This window comes from Zosterops lateralis, assembly GCF_965231275.1.
Source record: "Zosterops lateralis genome assembly, chromosome: W".
In the NCBI taxonomy this organism is placed as follows: Eukaryota; Metazoa; Chordata; class Aves; order Passeriformes; family Zosteropidae; genus Zosterops; species Zosterops lateralis.
The window spans coordinates 12,703,115-12,710,856 of record NC_139801.1 but is presented as its reverse complement, the minus strand read 5'-3'; the positions used below and the strand labels follow the sequence as shown (position 1 = coordinate 12,710,856).

Below are 7,742 nucleotides of genomic sequence, written 5' to 3'. Positions count from 1 at the left end.
ATGTATTAATCTAAAATGGAAAGCGCACGCTGAGATAGGAGGGCTCCAGTAAGACACGTGAGAGATGTCCACGCACTTGGGTGTACTGCCCTGGGGGTCAGCTTGCAAGTATACTGGCTGGGAACCGGCGAGGGCTGGCATAGGGATTTAGGGAATTCCCTGGTCGAGAGGTGACCTGCTAGAGGCCTTGGGGGTAGGCCTAGGGAACCCCTGCATTGGTGAACAAAGTCCAAACTTTTTGAGTGTGTATGTGTGAGACAGTCAGGAAGTGACAGCGCATGGTGTGAGCAAGGCACACTGGGAAATGTAGTATTGAGAAAGGAGGAGGAGAATCCTCACTCCCAAGGCGTCTCAAGGGAATTTGAGTGGATTTTTGCCTGAAGAGTTGCTAATTTGTGGACCAGTGTGGTGGTCAGACGTGTTTGTGCTGATTGTGTTGTGTAGGTATCGTGCATCAGGGACACCCTTTGCTTTGCATGGCTGAGGCGGCTGAAAGATTGGGAGCAAGTGTCACGTGTTTGTGTTGTGTGTTTAGTAATGTATATTCAGACTGTTTATTGCAGAGGAAACTCTGTATTGTGTAATTCATAGGATTCCTCTCAGCCCATCCCAGGTTGAGAAAAGTATTTCGTTTCCAGGAATGCAGGATGGCCCGGAGAGCGACCAGGGAGATTGATTTTTCCTGTACCCACGGGACTGGGGAGTCGTGCAAGGCTGGCAGCGCGGGGTGGGGGAGGGGTAGAGGGCTCGCTTCCCCACGCCACGGGTGGTTGGGCCGCCTCGCAGTGAAGTCGCTCGCTCTCCCCTCCTCACCGGCCCTGCTGAGTGCCGCCACTTGCCGCTCGCTCGCCTTCCCCCCCCCGCCCCACTCGCACTGCTGAGCGCTGCCCGCCGTTCACTCGCTCTCCCCACCCTCGGCGGCGTGGCTGGGCGCCGCTCGCCGCCCGCTCGGCTTTCGCTGCGCGTTCAGTTCCTGTCGTCCCGCACACAGCCCGCCGTATTTCTCCCTGCCGGCTCGCTGGCTCAAGTGTGACTGAGCAAAAACTGCTCGCTGCGCTGTGCGCTCCCCCCCCCCCCCCCCCCAAGCTTCGGCCCCACCGGCTGCAGGCGCCTGGTACAGGCGGGGCCTGCCAGGACCAGGTACCTTGTGTGCAAAGTGTATCTCAAATACATCTCTGTGGTAATACAGCTATAACTCCAACAAGCTAATAGCTTTTCAGCCTTCTGTAAATACCCAAACGTAGCCTTTTCCTCTTTTTATGGCTACCTCCCCTTCCATAAGCTGTGAAAGCATTCTATTTTCCCCTTCAGGACCCTTGTTGGGACCCCAACAAGATGGCAGGTAGGCAAAGGTTGTTAAGCTACCAAGAGTGGATAGCAAGGGGAGTGGGGAAAACTATACCTAAGACTATAAATTGGTCAGCTTTATACATAATAAAACAAGGTCCCTCTGAAAAAACCATCTGAATTTCTAGACCACCTGAGGGATGCCAGGCGCTGCCACACCTCACTGGATCCGGCATCCAAGATAGGGATGCAAACTTCAAAACTCAGGGAGTCAGATGGGAGAAACTTAGAAGTCCTGTTGGAGGAACCATGGAGGATTTTTAGCAATCAGGAAGAGGGGTACAAACAAGGATTTAGTACCTATAGATGATGATTATGTTACAGTGGTAGGTGCAATTGGCCAATCTGAAAAGGCATATTTCTGTAAAAATATTAAATTTAGGAAAGGGAAATTGTTCTGGAGGTAAACAACAAGCAATATGTGGAGGTGTTAAGTCTTAATACTAACAGCAATTGGGGCTGAAGGGGAAATTGCCAAGGAAATATTAAAACCAGGTATTTCCTGGAGTATGGGCCTTTGATGTGCCAGGAAGGGCAAAGAATGCTACCCCTATACAAGTTAGGCTTAAGGAAGGAAGACAATCAGTTAGGATTAAACAATACCCTTTGAAGAAGGAAAACAGGGAGGGAATTAGCCCCATAATAGAGAAATTTTTACAGCTAGGATTGCTGAAGGAGTGACAACCCAATTTTAATACCCCATACTAGCTGTTCGAAAAATAGACTGGTCATATCAGCTAGTACAGGACTTACGGGCAGTGAATAAGATAACAGAATCTTTATCCTATAGTGGCCAACCTAAACACATTGCTAACATGCCTAACACCAGAGCTAATTTTATTTACCGTTCTAGATTTGGAAGATGCCTTCTTTTGCATTCCTATCCATGAAGCCAGCAAAAAAAATAATTTGCATTTGAATGGGAAAGCCTGAAAAGCGAGAGCAAAACTCAGCTCCTATGGGCCTTATTTGGAAGACAACTTGCAAAGGACCTGGAGCCCTGGGAAACCCTACCAGAAGATAGCCACCATAACAGAGGAGCCATGTGTCGCCTGGGCGGACTCCAGGACAGAGCCATAAATGGTGTAGATTATGGATCTACAATTATGGACTACTCATCAAACCCCTACTTACTGTGAATGGGGGTAAAGACCTTCAGTGGACAAAGAGGCCAACTGGGCCTACAAACAGCTGAAGAAGGCTTTCATGTCAGCTCCAGCCTTAGGACTCCCAGATGTAAGTAAACCATTCTTCCTGTTTTCCCATGAAAAACAAGGGATTGCCCTGGGGATATTAGCCCAGGACCTGGGCCCATGTTGAAGGGCAGTTGCCTACGTAGCTCGATGCAACAGCTAAGGGATGGCCTGGGTGCCTAGGGCTGTCACAGCAGTTATACTAACAAGATGATGTGGAAATAGTTGTGACTAACATTGTCAATCCAGCTTCTTTCCTCCGTGGGAACCAAGGGGAACCGGTAGAACATGATTGCACAGAAACCATTGAAGCCATCTACTCCAGCCAACTAGACCTGAAGAACACCCCTCTCACAGACACAGAAACCTGGTTTACTGATGGAAGCAGCTGTGCTATTAATGGAAAACGATACACTGGATATGCAGTCGCTACCTGTAGAGAGGTTCCAGACCCTTACCAGCAAACACCTCTGCACAGAAAGCTGAAATAATCACACAAACCCGTGCTCTCGAAATGGCAAAAGGGAAAAAAAAAAACATTTATACAGACTCAAAATATGCTTTTGGAGTGGTGCATGCACATGGAGCCATTTGGAAAGAAAGAGGACTACTGAACTGGACTCACAAGGAAAAACATCAAACAGTCCGATTATCTGAGAAAGTGGCAATCATGCATATAAAAGCCCATAAAAAAGAGTGAGCTCAGAATTGGAAGAAGGACAAACTGGCGGATAGGGAGGCAAAAGAAGCAGCAAAAGGTGAGGAAACAACAGAAGGGGTTTTGATTCCAGACAGGCAAATTCCTCTAGAAGGTAAGCCAGTATATAACAAAAGGGACAAAAAGTTGATTAAGAGTCTGTCCTGGGTTGCAGTGTAGGATGAACACAAAGTATTTATTCTGTCACCATCTTCATGAACTGTTGAAACCAGGTGGGCTAGTGTTTTCCCAAGCCCCCTGCCTCTTCTGCTAATGGCCTTTGGAGTGTCTTCTGCTAATGGCCCATCAACGCCTGGCCTATGAGTCACAGGTAACTCCCTCCAGGAGTTATCTCTTTTTAATGGGCCATCAAGGACCCACTTCACACTCCTTATCCTATTGTGAGATGCTCTGCCCAGGGGGAGGAGCCAAGCATTCTCACCTGGATATAAGCTGGTATGTGGGACAGTGCAAGTAGCACTTATCCACTGGATTCCCAGAGGAGCAGGGCTACCAGACCTTTCTACAGGATCACTGCTTCAGGAAGAGCACCTCACCCGGACTGCTTCCACCATCCTGCTCAGGTTGTATTCTGACTCTGTCAGTGATCCTTTGTGTTATTGCATTTATTTTATTTTACTTTTACCTTTTTACCTTTCTTCTTATTAAATTATATCTCTGACTTGGAGCCTCTCATTAATTTTGCTTTCAAACCACAACAGAGTCAAAAGGGAACATATAACCAAGGGGTGGGCAGTTACAGATGACAACAAAATAGTCATCCCTTCTCCTTTGTTATGGCCATTGGTAAGGGAGGAACATCGAAAAACACACTGGGGAATAGATGCCCTATATAACTACCTAATTGAAAGAATAGTGGCCAGGAATCTATACTCCACTGTCACTCAAGTAACTCAGCACTGTGATCTTTACCTCCAGACCAATCCCAAGAATATATCTGGACCAAAAATGGGCCAAATTGGAAGGGGCCAGGGGCCTGGGGGACAATGACAAATGAATTTCACTGAATTGCCAAGAAAAGGAGGGTATAGGTATTTATTGGTATTAACAGATACCTTTTCAGGATGGCCAGAAGCTTTCCCCACAAGAACTGCAAAAGCCTGAGAGGTAACTAAGGTATCGTTACAAAAGAAAACCCAAAAACAAACAAACAAAACCACCATGCTTCAGAGTTCCAGCCATGATATCTTCTGACAGAAGACCACACTTCATTTCAAAAATAGCATAACATCAATTGTCACCTAGGCATAGATTGGGAACTCCACATTCCATACCACCCCCAGTCAAATGGCCAGGTGGAGAAGATTAATCATTTAATTAAGCAACAAATTGTGAGATTGGGTCAAGAGGTTAATTTACCCTGGCCCCGATCCCTCCCATTAGCTCTACTGAGAATTCAAACCAAACCTAGAGCTAAGGAAAACTTATCCCCTTTGAAATGCTGTACGGGAGAGCAATTGAAAAACATGACTGGAACTCGGAGCACAGGGCCTGATGCACCAGTGTATGACATACAACCTGGAGACTATGTAAATGTTAGGTCTCTTGCAGAGAAAACCTTGGAACCACTGTGGGAGGGATCGTACCTGGTGCTCCTGACTACCTTTGCCACAATTAAGATCAAGGAGCAGAGTGCTTGGATCCACCACAGCCGAGTTAAGAAAAAAGTTCCAGAAGACTCTTGAGGGTGACACCAGACCAAGGACTGCCAACAAACCCACAATCAGCATTACCAGAAAACATCAGTTGCCCTCAGAATTGTGAAGGTTTTTGCTACCCCTGGGTGAGATCAGAATGTGTGGAGTGTAGATTGGACAGGTGGTATCAATTTAGAGGAAGCAGCTTCCCCAGGTGTGGCACTTGCAGGAGTTCAATAAATGGGTGTTGTTATCCCAAGTGACAGGAACACTGGTTAATTCCCCCGAAACCTGTCGGGAAGCACTGAGCTTGTTTGAATCTCGGGAGCATTTGGGGCAGGCTATTCAGTGGTATCATAACAAACTCCGTAAGCTTGAGCAGAAAGAGAGAGAGAAGGAAGTCAAGACAATTGAATGTGGGAAGGGGATATTTATCCCTGGGACTTGGGGTGTTAGACCTGACAAACAAAGCAGAGATGGGAAGAGGAGATGTTTAGCCATCCCAGGAGACCCTTTCTCCTCTCAATGTTTAATTGGTATCCCCATAAGTAAATTTACTGCTTTTACAAAATGGGTAGGAGCAGGAGGAAGGATATATATATATATATATATATATATATATATATATATATATATAAGCAAATGGATCAGGTGCAGAGAATCACTGGTGTAACATAGCCAGGGGTGGGAAAAAATTGGACATATGAAAGACTGAAGATGAAGCCAAATAGCGGGGGGAGAGGCTTCCAAGCAGGCATGATAGCACCATCACTGGATGAAAGAGGACTAGAGCCTCAAGAACTGGACCTGTTAGGATCAATGCCTAGAAATTATTACTTAAACTCTCCATGGCATCAGAATGTGACTAAATATTCCAACAATGGGATTCACCCTGGGAGTGCTGGTGAAATCTGTAGAGACAAAGCATGACCTGCAATTCCGAGTAATTCATTTGATGGGCCTTGTTGTTTAGAGAAACTACTTAGAGAGCGTAACATAGAAGGAAAACTAAAACAGCTTCTGCAATTATCTTTATTGGCATTAGGAACTAATCACTGGCAGATTTCAAAGAAGGCAATATATCTGAGGCTTCCAGTAGTATGCAAGCACAATTGGGCGGGATGCTCTCTTTGGATGGTCACCAACATGGACTGGAATCTTAAACACCCTATGTCACCCCATCATTAGATAATAGTGGGTATATATGAGATAATATTAAAAGGAGAATTATCAAAATAGTTGACTAAAAGCTAGGAAGAAGCCTCCATAGTAGTAAAAGAATTTACTACATTTATAGAAAAGGGGGGAGATGAGACATAGATTTGAAAAATCCCAGCTGATCCTTTATAGTAGATTTAAGAACATATACTGTATGTTAGAAAGTATTCCAAGTAGTACTTTAGAATATATGAGATTGCATTTTAGAAGACATTTAGTGAACACTGAATGCTATGTCTGTTACCCTTTTGCATATATCTGAGCACCACAAGTATGGGAAACCTTCAGCATACTCAGAAGAAGAACTAGAAGAACTAGCCTAAACAGCAGAAGAACAGTGCTAAGGGCGCAGATTAAAAAAAAAGAACACGGACTCTAAGATGCTATGTTCCCTTGAAAACGTGCTAAGAGGGCCAAAGCACACATGGGAGAGATAAAGGTGAAGAGGTGAATGACAGAAGACCACTACCATGGCCTGGAAACCACGACCGCTAAGAACTGAGCATGCCCAGAAGGGCGTGGAGTAATTACCATACCGAGTGCAGATGGGTGGGGTCAGGGAATTAATATGTATGAAGGGGGACCACAGAATGTCATGCACATGTAAGACCTCAGGGAATAATAAAGAGGCAAGTTCTCTGGTGAGTATGCGTGTCTTTGGTGAAATTATTCCCCACGCATCTCAACGTTGATAAATACATACCACTCTAAAAACTACTATTAGTTGTGGAGTTCTTTCCACAGCGTTTCACATCCCCTGCTCCTTCTCTAACAAACTGGGTGCAATTACTAATAAACCCCCAAAACATGCTACTGGAATTAGGACGCAGGGTAGGACAAAGAAACCATAAACTATACATATCTTGAACAAACTCCAGTACCTTTGTAAACTCCCTATTGTAGTGATGCAATCCCCACACCTCCAGGAGGTGTTTCCAAATAGAGAAAGAGTTTCAGTTTACCTCTGACATTTTAGGAAGTTTACCCAGATTCTTCTATAGCCTCCTAACAAGGATTGGCTTAGTGCCAACACAGGGGCATGGATTGGGCTCTGAGAATGTAACTCAAAACCCTTTGGTGATCTTATTGGCTGCAAGCCATCTCTCCTAAAACATTCAGTATTTAAGAAAGAGCACAAAAGGAAGAAAAGGTTTTCAAGGTGTGTTAGCAGGGTGTCTGAGGTTTCTCAGGCACCTGTTTGCAGCTGATTATTTGTTTTCTGTAACGTTTTGTTACTTTGTTATTTTTTCTTTATTAAACCTTTGATTTGCAAAATACCTTCGAGAAGCAGTCTCACTAATTATTATAGCCACTTCTGTCAGGTTGGACCCTCAGAATGTGAGTCAAATTCACACCCTATAAATCATTATCACCAGACCCAACAAAATAGCTATTCTAATCTGTGCCCCTCTTTCGTAAAAGCTACGTGTTAGGGACAACACTGGAGCTATCTCCGGATAAGAAAATAAGCCTAGGCACCAGAAAGGTATTAAAATCTCAAAAAACCTAGGGACTAGATGATGGTGGACACACAACTGACGTCAAAAATGGTGGCAAGCATCAGTCCTTTATTATTCCCCAGTACCAGTTTTTATACCTTTTTTTCCACATGCATAACATCTGCGTGCC

General features: G+C 44.9%; 1 long non-coding RNA gene across 1 annotated transcript; it reads left to right on the top strand.

Annotated features, from left to right (window-relative positions):
- The first annotated feature begins 326 nt into the window (after nt 1-326).
- On the top strand, nt 327-3,851 carry LOC310922279. Its single transcript, XR_014592376.1, has 3 exons — nt 327-440; nt 2,201-2,583; nt 2,790-3,851. It is a non-coding gene; the product is annotated as an uncharacterized lncRNA (long non-coding RNA).
- The last annotated feature ends 3,891 nt before the right edge of the window (nt 3,852-7,742 follow it).